Here is a 15453-nt window from a genome sequence, read left to right as displayed (position 1 = left end):
TTGCACTCGACTAGAAAACCCACGCTTTTGTAAAACTTTACATTTTCACACTAGATTTTACCTGCTTGAAGTATTTTTCACAACTATATCTTTGCTATCACTTTCTAACGCTTTATATGCTTTGATCTTTATAACTGTTGAGATAGAGTTGTGGGTTGGATAGGAGATGTTTTTGGATGGTTGTTGTGTAAGTTTGTTTAGGTAAACAGCCGCCAATGTTGGGCTATTCGTATTCAAATGAAGGAGGCTTGTTATTGTCATCGCCCTCGAAGGCATTGCATTAAATTTTCCAGCGTAAATCAAATACATATAATCACGCCTGTATACCATAAAGGGCACATGAAACCACTCAAGTTTCAAGCTTAAACCTTCAAATCAAGAGTGAACAGGCATCATTCTTCTGGGCGAGCTCACTCCATCGTAGGCCACGTCTTCGCCTTTGGCTAGTCTGTGGCCAAGAGTAAGCCCATTTATAATAATAAAAAAGTCGTCATTTTAGACGCTGTAGGTAACGAAAAACTGACGAAAACTTCATATAAAAATATTTGGTCCTTATAGGTTTTTAGAATTTTAGCATTTTTATTTTTGCCACTTTTATGAAGTGTGATATTTTTGAAAAAAAAAAATATGCTATTTCTACTCAGAATTACTAGCTCTTTCAATCCTAGTAGTTAAAAAAATTGTCCCATACGATTTTTTCTTATTTTGTTACCATTTTCCGTACATGTTGTATGAAATGAAAATGAAAATAAAAATGAAATATTTATTTTTCAAGTAGGCATATTACAATGCGCATATGAACGTCAAATAAAGCTACGCCGGCTCTAACCCTACGCCTCAGCCTCGAGAAGATTTCAGTCCCCCCTCAGTTGGGAGGGGGTATCCACTATGGGACCGGCAAGAAACTCGGCGGGCAACTTCTTTTCAAAACATTACATCTTATAATTAACATGCATTAAATAACAGAACAGACTAGGTACTCTATGGAAATCAATTTCAATAAATTATATTATTGCTTAATAATACGTCGTTCTTCTTCAGAGAAAACATATCAAATTGTCATAGAAGAAAAAGATAATATGAATCTCAATATCATTAAATATGTAATTTACCTACACAACATAAAATATAAAATATTTGATGTGCTTTCTTATCTGAACTGTGTCCTCTATACATAATACAATTATTTTAATTGCTATTCGTTTTTTGTAGTTTCTGGTTCGGGCCATGCATGTTTGTATGGGGTAACAAAAGAGGAAAGTAACAAAAATGTATGGAAATTCTGGGACACTTTTGAGTGCGATTGAAAGTACTCGTGATTCTGAATACAATTGACCTAAAATTCAAAAGAAAAGAAAATAAATGCTCAACTCTGGCGAGATGACAGTGCGAGGCAACGTTCTCAACGGCGCAAGTAATAAGATGTGACCAAAGAGATGCGGCGAGGAAATGCACCAGACTTGATGCACGATGCAAGTTGCAAACTTGTGAATTATGCGAGCTAAGAACCCGTAACTTGTCGTTAGCAGACCATGTGTTAAGTCTGGGGGGGTAACCATTTAAGACGAGAACGACCGCCTTGAGCAAATTTCCATACAAACGACGTAAATGCTGGATTTTTCTCTCTAGATAAAATTAACATGATATTTTACAGTGTTTAATAATTAATAATTAATTATTAAGTAATATATTCATTAATATTTAATGTGTGTTAATATTTAATTTAATATATATCTATTATATATTATACAGGGTGTCCCACGGCGATGCCACATGGAGGGAAAGTACCTTAAATCATAGATAGCATATTTTGCTGAAAGAAGACTTCATTTTATTTTTAAAACTTAGCAAAAGTGCATTCAATTTTGTTTAATTTTTACTATGAGGACTTATACAGGGTGTATTTTGATAGCGAGTCAGTAAGGGCAGCTATGAGATCCCGTAGTCCTACATGAAAATGGTCTAAGTGTACCATCAATCGATTTCAAATTGATGAAAAATGGCATTTACAGATTTTGGAAAAAACATACAGGGTGCGAGAAAAAGGGCATTTTTGACAAACTTTTTTTTTGACGCCAATCGATCCCATTCCTATCCAGGATCAAAACCTTGTATGGGATCAAAAAAAATTTCCGGCTAGAAAAGTAACAAATCGCGAAAAACTTTTCCCATACAATTTGTATGAAAAATTATTTTTTTCCACATGGTATTTTTATGATGCCAATCGATTCCATTACTATTCAGTATCAATAATTGCTTAGGGGTCAACTCACGACAATGCACCAAAAAAAAAGTTAGTCAAAAATGCCCTTTTTATCGCATCCTGTATGTTTTTTTCCAAAATCTGTAAATGCCATTTTTCATCAATTTGAAATTGATGGATGGTCCCCTTAGACCATTTTCATGTAGGACTACGGGATCTCATAGCTGCCACGAAGAATTAATCTCGAAACGCGTTTAGCCACTTTTGTCGTCAACGGCCGGTAGTCCACGTGCTCTTGTAAAATCTAGCTATCAATTTACAAGTGCTAACTCACCGTACACTGTCGTACTTACCGTACCAAAATTATTAATAACTAGACGTGCCCGCGAAGCTTCGCTCGCAAGTGATCGATATCCTAACACTTTCACTGTCCTTGCACCCAATGTGGAATCACGATTAGCCTCGATTTAAATTAGGGAATGCAATCATACATTTTCTATTCCTATATTTAGACATTAGATTTAAATAGTTTTCTATTACGATACTTGCGTTGTATCCGAGAAACGTGGTCCAAAAGTTCTTAAAATTTGTAAGGCGCCATCTCGTTTCTTCCCTCGTTTTTTATCCCTTTCTGGTTTTTCGTTTTTATATAAGTAGATTAGCTCATATCACCTTAACACTGGCGAAATATCCCAATGGATTGAAGCCATTTAATCTAAAAAAAATTGATGGAGAGTGACATAGGCTACTTTTTGTCTCTTTCTAACCCCCCCATTTCCCTAAAATTGAGGATGGAATTTTATATAGAGCATTCCGCAATTTTCGAATTTATCGCGAGCGAAGCCGTGGGAAAAGCTAGTATAAAATATTTACTGAATTGACTAAAATACAACAGTTTGTGTCATAGACACGAACAAACAAGCTGCCTTTGTTGTGTGACCCATTAGTGGCGACAAAAGCTAACTACTGCTATTTCCGACCGATTGCGCTAGGAGTTGTCACTTTCATTTCCTATCAGGGTTCGTAGCCAAATGCTTACAATATTATCACAACGCTTACAATATTCTCGTTATCGTAGCCAGCGTGCGTAGCCGAATGCACAAACGCTCGTAGATATCTATCTCTATCGCTCTTGCGTATTGGCGCGACGGAGCCAGACTACCTTTCGCGGCGTTTCGTTTTCGTTTCGCGTCGAAGAAATGCCATTCAACGCCAATGCCACCGGGTGCCGTAGCCGAAAGCTCACGAAAACGAAACGCCGCGAATGATAGTCTGGCTCTGTCGCGCCAATACGCACGAGCGATAGAGATAGATGCCTACGAGCGTTTCGTTTCGTGAGCGTTTCGTGAGCGTTTCGTGAGCGTTTCGTGAGCGTTTGTGCCATTCGGCTACGTACCCGGGCCCGGTATCTCTATCACTCGTCCGTATCTATACAGCGTTTCGATCGGCGTCTATTAGCGTCAACGATTGTCATTCGGCTAGGGCGGCAGACGGGGTCGATTCCGCTTTTACCTCGTAAGTCCCCGTGTAGGTACTTGTTCAGTACAACTACAAATTGAGGGTAGTAGTTTAGACCTGACATCTTAACTACATAGATGGCGTAACTGCCTTATTGGAAATGTTTCGTTACCAGTTTGCCCGGTATTTTTTTACAATGGCAATGCGGATGCGATCACCGTCATTCTATAGTCAACTGTCAATGTCAGTGACACTATTTCGCAAAACTTCCGGTCTAAGGCCCACTTGCACCAACCACACAACTCAGGGTTAGTGGCCTGTCATCTGTCAAATTCCATACAAAATGGCGGGTTAACCCGCCATTTTCGTTGGTGCAAGTGGCCCTAAGACAAGTATTTTTTTACTTATTTGAGCGTTCAACATAGAAAATACTCTTTAATTTCTAATAAGAAAATATTTTTTTTTAATTTCTTGAATTTTTTTTTATAATTTTAACTTAGAGGCCTTGGATGATGAAAGCTTGTTTATATCGTAGATTTTACACTTTTCATGAAACTGCATAAAAATGAAAAAAAAAAAGGATATAAATGTGGGGAACGGATGGGGAAAACATTAACTTCTCGGCGTATTTTTTTCATTTTAATCAGTTTTTTTAGTCTACTCAAAAACCAAACAGTCACATAAACACATTACATATTGGCAATACAAAAATGTACTACAAAAGAAAAAAGAAAACAGTAACAAAAGACCTGGAGGTTCATAATTGTATACTAAATAGTGTTCACTTAATGAATATCAGAAAACAACATAACGTAACGTAATACAAGAAAATAAAACTGCATACAACATAAAATAACCTAACTTAATTATGTTTTTAAAAGTAAATCCTACATACGTCTCAAGTTTAGCTTTCCGCTGGATGGGCCCACAGCTGATGTTAAGAACCCGCACTATTAGGTCGATAGCCGATTTGATTTCCTCTCGGATATGACTTTTCCCGCCCTGATTGATGGATTGCTTAGAGCCGCTGAAATAGCATCTGATTAGAGACATCGATGATTCATACTTTCTTTGATTGGATCAACTGAGGCCACGGATCTCTGTATATATTTATTTTTTCCCCTCACTAGCTCGGAAACACGTGTTTTGTCCTTCGATACCAGCGGGTAAAAACGCATTTTATCCACTAGTGGATAAAGTAATTTGACCTTGAATAGAGGCAAATTTTCTACTTTAAAATTGATAAAAGTGGGTTAATCTAGTGATGAAGATGTTTTACCACCTGTGGAACTACAGGAAGCAGTGATAAACGCGTTTTTTGTGTTATACTTTCCTCGCTATAGTGAAGGGAAAAGTTTTGTGTTACACACGAGTGCAAATGTATTTTACACTTCTCGAGTATTGAATTTCAATTTCACACTCGGCGTTAAAATACAACTTTGCACTCTTGTATAACAAATAACTATTATTTTTATAAATTGCTTCTTATGAACACTAATAACTTCTTTCTTCATAAACTTGTCTATGTATAAAGTGTTTTTCAGTACACATGGTGCTTTTTTACGCACTAGTGCGAGAAGTGGATCATTTCTTGTCAAGTCGAAACTTCGGAGGGTCATCTGTACTGAAAACCGTCGTACGATACACGTGCGAAAAGGAAATTCGTAACTCATGCCCATTTAAAACAGTCCCTTCGGTCGTGTTTTAATTTATCACCACTCGTTTCGAACTTCTTTTTTTCCGCACTTGTATCGTAATGTAGGTACTATTATTTGCAAACACACATCAACATAACACAATAGAACAAACAATAAAAAAATAAACAGACTAGGTATGTTGTCAGCGAAAAGGCGAGTCGGTTGTGGTGAAAAATTTTGTGTTTCACTCGGCGGCAAAGTTGTTTAACCTTCGTCCCTTGAAACTCTCGCAAAGCTCAATATTCCACTTTTTGGTATTGGAATCTTTCGCTTGCTCGGGTATCAACAAACCATCTGTCCAGCTAAAATTTGCTGCTAAAATTGAATCACGCACTGAAAAAATCAAGTCAATTCGTCGCTCCGTTTTGCCGTAAAAGACGGACAAACAAATACAGACTCACGAACTTCCCCATTTACATTATAGGTATATATAATAAATTATTAAATAAGTATGGATCTACTTAGTGCGAATTTTCGGTTTCATATCATACCGTGTGTAAAGTACGTAGGTACAGTGAACTGCAAAAGTGCATGGCGAATCTATCATTCATAATTTTTCCATGCGTATATGTATAGCGCAATTTCACTCGTACACCGGAAAGGTATGGAAATCTGCACCAGTGCGATAATGCATAAAAAACAAAAACTGTATTTATCTGGCGATAACACAGCCGGAAGCGTTCTACTTCCACAGGGATGGCGAGTGAGGGTTTTGGAGCCACAGTTATACTGGCCAATGGCCATTGAGGAACGCCAATGTTGTCCTCATTCTACCATTAGGCTTTGAGGCGCCTGGGCGGTTTCCTTCCACCCTCGCTTGGACCAGAATGTTGACCGAATGGTGGCCGCCTTCGGATGTAAGAAGCGCTTGGCGTCCGTTGGCTCGGTGGACGACATTCGAAAAACTGCGCACCTCTGGGCGAGATTAGTTCAGCAGTGGGTGATGATGATGCTGAAAATGATGATGATGATGATGATAGACCAATAACCTTCAAAACAAGGTAGGCTCGCTCCATCAAACAGATCCCGTAGGCCCGTACCGCAGTTGTGTTCTTTTTGATTGTTCAACTCGTTGGTACTGGGTCAGCGATGGAATGTCACTCCGGAATTAAGCGCTGAAATCTGGCAACGATGCAGTTGAACTACTGCTCGTATCCGGGGTTATTCTGGATGTGTATCGGAAAATTTTGTTCAGTCTTGTCAAAATGGCGTTTCGATTATAGCCAGCATGATTTTTCCGATATAATAGGTAGGTATCTACTTTAACAAATGATGTAAGGTGCATAAATGGTCTATTTTCGAAAATCGCATAAAAATCACCATTATTTTCATCATATCAAGGTTCCTCTTTCGAAATTACCCGAGCATTTCTGTCTTTAGGAATTACCCTAACGCATCTTACATAAAACTTCCTTAAGAATGTCACATTAAACATGTCGAAAACATCTTGAAATATATGACTACGTGCCATGTTGCGGAGTTCATTGAACTATTTTCTTCATACTTTACTGAACTGTCACTTCATACATCATATGATTAACAGGCGCTCTCTTGACAATAGCACAACAATAGTCATATACTTACTGTCCCGGAGTGGTCCCGGATCTGTAAGTTCACATTTTTGACACATTTGTTTTGAAGTATGTTGCGATGTGGCTAAGACGTATCGTTTGCCAAATCTAACAATTAATTTCGAATTGGTTGAATCGATTAGGCCCTATGTACAAGGAGGTGCTTAAACAAATATACGATTTCTATCAACTTACTGAAATATTTGAATCGAAGTGATAGACTCTGCCACAGTACTAGTTTAAAAATAAAAATGAATGATACATAAATGACATAATAAGTAAATCCTGCGTGATAAATTAATATCGTAAAATACTCACTAACGAAGATCCGCAAAAATGTAACATGTGTTAGATTATGTTTAAAGTAAGCGAAATATTGTTTTTAAGTACTTGATTTTTTTAAATATTATTACAGGATTTTATTTAAAATTTCATTAGGTTGCGCGAGTTTATGTTTTGTGGACGCTGTCATGTGTCAAAAAGAGGTTCTTACAAATCTGGGACATATCTCTATATGTGTCTGGTCAGATTTTATCAAGAAAGAAGATAATTATAGTAAGAGGATTGACGGGGAAAAATCCTGAATCATGTAGTAGTTACACATATTTTAATTTTAATTTAATGTAGTTTTAATATGGGCAAACCATTAAATACCCGTCTATTAAATAGTGAATTTAATCAGGGTTTAGAATAGACCCTTTTCAGCCGGGTGTTGGAAGTGACGCCATCTGTGCTGTGCTGGTATCTGTTGCCAACATGTAGCTGCATTCGATTCCAATTATAGTTTGATTATGATTTTAAATCAAGTAGGTACTTGTAGTAGAATTTAATAAAATAGTGTTCTTATTCGTAAACGTTTGCTAAATTTTATCTAGCCGATAAAGTTCGTTTGTCCCTTTCCGACGTATTGGCGTAATAGAAAGTTTATGAAAAAGGGGGTATGTATATGATTTAACTTCGGGAAATAAATCTGCTTAGTTATTTTATTTTGCGTTTTTCGAGTTCCCACAGGTAGATAATATAAATTGCTTTTTTTTACAAAGTCACTTGCTCGGTAAATAATATACATGCATACATACGCAAGTAGAGCGGAAGAATATGCTCATTTGCAAGCTCGTCTTAGTGCATTTTCACATTATCCGATCCGATATTGGATGTAGGACCGATATCCCATACATTACAGGCGCCATCTTGGATTTTTTCCATTGAAATCCTACCGACATCCGATATAGAATCGGATAATGTGAAACGGACATAGAGTCTGCTTAATATCGAATCAAGAGAAGATTTGAAAATTTACACACCGCTTTTGGTACAGAGCTGAGCACATAATTCACGTGTCTTCGTTAAACAGGTTCGCTCGACCATTGTTAAAATCCTGATTATTGTGTAAGGGCTCTGCTCTAGATTCGATAACTTAACTAAACGAAAAATGCCCTCCTACTTTGCTGTTACCTCCTATCCGGTATAAAAACTAAAAGTTATTAACTAAAAGAAAAAATATTTTATAAAACTTTTAGGGTATTTTATAAAACTTTATATAGGTACTACAGTCAATATAGACATCTTTAATTTTTTAATTAGACAGTAAATATCATATGTATTCGAACAAATACACCATATTTTAAATATTTAAATTTATTTGCATAACAAAAAATTAAAAATAATAAAAAAACCCCCGACAGCGACATAGCAGACCGATTTTCACGAAACATGGCTAAGAACACTCCCGACCTAACTCAGGTTTCAGACAAAAAAAAATCTAAATCTAAATCGGTTCATCCGTTTGGGAGCTACGATGCCACAGACAGACACACACACAGACAGACAGACAGACAGACAGACACGTCAACCTTATAAGTCTTATAACACTCCGTCGTTTTGGAGTCAGGGGTAAATAATAACCAGAGCGCCTGCAAAAACTAGAAAACGCAAAAATGTACAGTGATATGAACTATTGCTATTCGTAATCTGCAGGCGCCTTAGTTTACCTTCATTTTTTGTGGTTACTTATTAAACTTTACTTTGTAAAATGCAATATAAACTTTGAGTAATTAAAATAACGACAGCATACTGTGTTTTATGATTTAACGACATTGTAGCGTTATTAAAAACGCTCAAAATGTCTACACACTTAATGAGGCTTAAGATGCAGTTAATTCGGAAAAAAATGTATTTTGAATCTTCTTGAAAGATATTTAGGTTGACACTTGATGAAGATATCTTCTTGAAAAGTAGAAACTTGAAGAATTTACCATTCCCAAGGGAACTTAGTTGTTTTATGACCACTTTAAAAGACAATTACGGCTTTGCAGCGTTGAGTTACACTTCATGGCGTTTAATGTTTTGACAATAACTTTAGAGTAGGTAATTATGTTTTTAACGAAAAAAAAATGTTTTTTTTTAGTAAAATGCGTTGAATCTGTATGGTATAAACATGTAATAATGATGTGAATAATTAAACAATAAAGGTTCCTTATATAGTGTAGAGGAGCACTAAGAAAGAATTTTCCAAAATTCACTTCCTAAGGGGGTCAAATGGGGGTTCAAAGTTTGTATGGGGAAACAAGATTAGTTTGACTATTTTATTCGAAACTTCACAGGAAGATTCCTTAAGACATATGACTGAATACGTGTTTCAGGTTTTTTGAAAATTTAACCCCTAAAAGGGTGAAAAGGGGGTGATAAAGTCAAAAAATCAATATGGGTATCGTTTTTATGGTTTATCGGGTCGCTGATCACGATAAATACAACGTTTTTAAAATCTAACGAGGCGGAAGTGAAATACCTTCTCCCCTGTTGTGGTGCAATGGGGTTTAAATATCAAAAATATATATAAAAGAAGATATTGACTGACTGACTGACATATCAACGCACAGCCGAAACCGCTGGTCCTAGAGATGTCAAATTTGGCACGTAGGTTCCTTATATAGTGTAGAGGAGCACTAAGAAAGGATTTTTTAAATTCGCCTCCTAAAGGGCTCAAATGGGGGTTCAAAGTTTGTATGGGGAAACAAGATTAGTTTGACTATTTTATACTAAACTTCACAGGAGGATTCCTAAAGACATATGACTAAATACATGTTTCAGGTTTTTTGAAAATTTGACCCCTAAAGGGGTGCAAAGGGGGTAAAGCCAAAAACACAATATGGGTATCGTTTTTATGGTTTATCGGGTCGCTGAGCACGATAAATACAACGATTTTAAAATCTAATGAGGTGGAAAAGAAATTTTATCCCCTGTTGTAGTGCAATAGGGTTAAAATATCCAACATAGCCATAAGAGGAGCACTAAGAAAGGATTTTTCAAAGTTCACCTCCTAGCATGATAATTTGACAGGGACAGGGACAACTTCACAGGAGGATTCTTAAAGACATATGACTAAATACATGTTTCAGGTTTTTTGAAAATTTGACCCCTAAAGGAGGTAAAGTCAAAAACACAATATGGGTATCGTTTTCATGGTTTATCGGGTCGCTGATCACGATAAATACAACGATTTTAAAATCTAATGAGGTGGAAAAGATATTTTCTCCCCTGTTGTTGTGCAATGGGGTTAAAATATCCAAAATAGCCATAAGTGTAGGTTTAGTTTTTATCTATACTTCTGGTTCAAGATTTCAAATTGACACGGAAGTTCCTTATATGAAGGATTTTTCAAAGTTCACCTCCTAGCATGATAATTTGACAGGGGCAAGGACAGGGACAGGGACAGGGACGGGGACGGGATAGGGTTAGGGATAGGGATAGGGATAGGGATAAAAATAGGGGACGGGGACGGGGATAGGGATAGGGGAGGGACGGGGACAGGGACGGGACGGGGATGGGGACGGGGACGGGGACGGGGACAAGGATAGAGATAGGGACGGGGATAAGAATAGGGATTGGGGTCGGAAATTATTCCGGTCGGCAATCGCTATCTAGGCAGTGTAAAATGCAGGTGGCTCAGCGGGAAGGGATTAGTAAGTAGGCATCGGTGAGTATCCTGCATCCGTGATAACTATTATATTCAATGTGCTGTAAGAAGATCGTTGTTTGCTTGCCTTTTATATGTTTAAATTTGCAATAAGTATAAGCAAAATGGAAAAAATTGTAAGCGATAATGCAAGGAAGTACTTTTACCCTACCGACCATAGCGTCGAGATACTGGCTATGTGGGTTGTATGAAGTTTCCCAAGTATAAATATTTATATAGGTAAAATACATACATATTCGTACCTACTACCTACGCTGTGGTCGCTGTGTAACAATTCTACAATCATTGCAAGAATTTTTTTTAAAACAATAGTAATATGTGTAAGGTACAGTCAGCCAAAAAGCAGTAAGGTTCTTGGCTGACCGTACAGCAAATAGATCAGTTACAATGGCCCCCCAGTCGAGAATTGCCCCGCTTTACCTTAATCGAAATAATCGCGGACAGATGTACCTACAAAGAAACCTACGGATCCAAATGAAAATCTTATTTTTTTGTAAACGTTTCAATAAGAATACTTTTATTACGCGGGCGAAGCCGCGGGTAAAAGCTAGTAATTTTATAACAAAGATCTATACTTACTTAATATTATAAATGGGAAGTGTGTGTATCTGTTTGTTTGACCGTCTTTCACGGCAAAATAGAGTGACGAATTGACGCAAATGTTAGCAGTTTATTACGGGTACCAATTCGTCAGAATTTAACCCTTCGTCTGTATTTGATAAGGCGTTGGACTTTAAAATAGTATATCAAAGTTAATTGTTTTATGACAAATTTTTGACAGACACAGACGAAGGGTTAAGGGAAGTATACCTCAGCAATTCCCGTCAACTTTGTACAATGCCACGTCAGCAAATTTTAATTAATCCTATTTTGTTACCAACATTTAGTAATATAATTCGACTTTCGTAAGATATATACAGGATAATTGTTATAATTAAGAAAATATAGATACTAGAGAACCTTAATGACGAAATAAAACTTAATAAAATCTCAATTCATCAACAAAATCTTGGTAACAAAATAGGAATTAATAAAAACAAATTTAACTTTTCCCTTAATTTTTGTACAAAGTTGACGGGAATTGCTGACCTAGCAAATTTTACAGTTTTCTACGTGATCTTAACGCCGTAAAGTGCGAGCAAGATAGACGTACATGGCGAAATTGTAATGGTTCCTAGGTAACTATTACGGAACCCTGCGGAACGTTAAAAGGACACACTTCGCACCCTGTCGTTTTAACGTCATGTGCACGTCGCCGCGCGGACAAAAACCACTACCACGAGTTTGTAACTAGGTATAGTACGAATCGTCTGCGATGGTTTTCTGGCTTTTGCCGTAATCTATGTTTCTATTATTCACGTTGGCTAGCTCCCGTCTCCACGGCACGCGCTAAAGTTTCAATAAAGAGAGAGAAAACAAAACAGAAAGTTAATTAAGATGAATGCACTAAAATTCAACATAAGTATTAATGTATTTTGATGACCCTGCCTGCTGCCGGCGGTCCCGGTTCGAATCCCGGTAAGGGCATTTATGTGTGTGATGAGCACAGATATTTAAATAAAAAATAAATAAAATAAAATGCATTTATTTCAAGCACAATTGCTCATAGAGTACAGATTAAAATAATAATAATTCCTAATAAAATAATATAATAATTAACCTATTTCTAACATAACTAACAACTATTTATCTACAAATCTAGCCTATTCCAGTTTTTACATGCCTGTCGCAGCAGTGCGTTATATAGGGACAGTCCAGTCTGGCCGCGATCATCGCCAGGACGGCGTTGGAGCTGCTCCGCACCCGCTGTACCATAGATGCTGCGCGCACGCGCATGGTGGCATGAAAGCATGGCGTGCGAGCCTCCGCAAACATGCCCGAAGCACTGCAGTAGCGAGGCAGCCCCATCACCGCCCTGAAGGCGCGCGTTGTTATATTGGACGCGGAGTGCGTTGTACGCTTTCTGCGTGTAGTTAGCCCACAGGTTACAAGTGTACAGCGACGTGCAGTATACTTTGAATAAAGTTAACTTTACGCCGCTAGAGCACCGCGCGAACCTGCGAGCCAACATGTTCGCCCTCACACACAACGCCCTCCGCTCCCGCTCCATGTCTTCATCATCTTTGAGGTCTGCCGTAACTACGTGCCCAGGATACTTGCTCCTGTCATGGATGTTTTCTATGTATTTGTATATTACATTTATCGTTGTCTGATTACCTGCAACACAAGCCTTGAGCTTACCGTGGGGCTCGGTCAATCTGTGTAATAATAATAATGTCCTATAATATTTATTAACCGTCGCCTCATATCTCTCAAGAAGGTATGGTGATTTTTGTGTTTTTAAAGGAACAGCATGCATTTAGGTACGGAACAGTGACATTTGATGCAGTGGAACTGCTGATGATGGCCAGAACGGAACTCTTCAAATCTGAACGGCACGCTTATAGTGACTTTGGTATTTTTATAAGAACAGCATGCATGAGGTATTTGTGAGCGTAAAGGAAACACAGCAGTTCAGTCGACGGTCCGTTTATTACTGACTTACAAAGAAGTGCGCGGGGAGCGACACCGCGCCCGCGCTCGGTTTGCATGCATATACTACATTTCTCCCACACTATTCTTGAAAGCTATTGACAAAGAAATAACAATTTTTAATAAAATACCAAACAAGTATTTCCTTATGTTTAAACCTTATAGTTAACATCTTTCCTTGGACGCAATAGACGTCTCGACCAAGATTCCGCGAGAGCGGTCGACTCAGCGGCCTCTTGCACCGGTGCGTCGACCGCGCTCGGCAGCTGCACCGGCGTCCCCGGCGCAGACTCGCTCGGGGAGGCCGGCGGGGAGCCGCCGTCACCGACACAATCCGCCCACATTTCTTCCTCCGCGCGCGTCTCCCGTGTCACCTCGCGGGATGACTCACCGGACTGCTCATTTTCCTTATTAACCTCAGATGTATTAGAACGATTTACCGACGGTTCCGACCCTTGCGAGCAGGGAAATGCAGGTGGTTGAGTAGGTACATCCACGTCCCCTAAATCATCAACAGTAGTGAAACTATCCCTAGGCCCTTTATATTTTAGCAATTGGTCCAGATGGCGCACACAATAAGAATTATATTTATACATAAATATTTTAAACATTTTATTGCCAACCTTTTCCTTTAGAACACCTAACTGCCAAGTTTCTTTTCGAGCACTGTACCACCGAACCCAAACTTTGTCCCCGAGGTCGAAACTCCGACGATGCTCGATCGGTACCTGCGCGCGCTCAGTATTCTTTTTATCAGCAGTTGGTAAAATTAAATCAAGGCGCGACCGTAAATTCCTACCAAACATTAATTTTGCGGGGCTAGTCCCTGTGGTACAGTGTTCGGTGTTTCTATAAGTAAACAAGTATTCATACAGGGCATCGTTAACTTTATGTTGACAACTTTTTTCATTTAATATACATTTTATCATTCGTTTACAATTTCTAACTGTAACCTCTGCTTGGCCGTTGCTGTTGGCGTGGTATATAGGAGAATTCATGTACTTTATTCCATTGTTGCTACAAAACAGTCTGAACTCGGTGCAATTAATTTTGACGTCATTGTCTGAAACTAAGACATTCTGTATACCGAAATACGAAAATAAGTATTTTAACTTAGAAATAAGTGCTTGTGTACTTGTGCCATTATTCATGTGCACACAGTCTAGCCACTTACTGAATGCATCGACCACCACGAGATATACCCGTTGCCCTACTGTCATGTAATCGATATGTACACGGTTCCAAACTCCAGGCGGCCGCGGCCAGCTCAGTGGCGCCTCTCGCGGCGGCATGGCGCGCAACGAAATGCAAGTAGCGCACGCGCCGGTGCAGCGTTCGATATCTGCGTCAATACCTGGCCACCACATGCGACTGCGAGCATTACTCTTCATTTTGATAATACCTAGATGCGTACTATGGAGTTCCTTCAACAAGCGCTCCCTAAGTGCCATTGGAATGACGACCCTATGGCCCCGTAACAAGACCCCACCTTCCAGTTGCAAGTCCGACTTGCATTGGAAATAAGGTTTAATTTGATCGCATACTATCTTACGCGGCCAACCATGTTGCATATACCCTATCACCATCTTTAATACGGTATCATTTCCCGTGGCGCGGGTTATCTCATCATATGTTACCGCTGCTGATATCGCATTCATAAAATGTAGGGAGGTAAATGTGTCGAACTGGTTATCGCTATCACAGCGGGTCTCTGGATAAGGGAGCTCGAGAAAAATAATCGGCTACCAAATTATTTCCACTTGAAATGTATTGTACTACGTAGTTGTACGCGGACAAAATAATGGCATATCTTTGTAATCTTAATTAAGGCGGTTGTAATTGAAATACCAGTTTTATTATTAAATATCGATACGAGCGGACGATGATCCGTTTTAAGAATAAAAGGATCACTACGGCCATACAAATATTGATGAAACTTTTTCACCGCGAATACAATAGCCGTCGCTTCTTTTTCTATTTGGCTGTAATTGCGTTCACTACTTGTCAGAGACCTGG

The sequence above is a fragment of the Leguminivora glycinivorella genome, chromosome 6, assembly GCF_023078275.1.
Source record: "Leguminivora glycinivorella isolate SPB_JAAS2020 chromosome 6, LegGlyc_1.1, whole genome shotgun sequence".
Classification (NCBI taxonomy): Eukaryota; Metazoa; Arthropoda; class Insecta; order Lepidoptera; family Tortricidae; genus Leguminivora; species Leguminivora glycinivorella.
The sequence above is the reverse complement of the archived record's forward strand: the minus strand, read 5'-3'. Positions refer to the sequence as shown.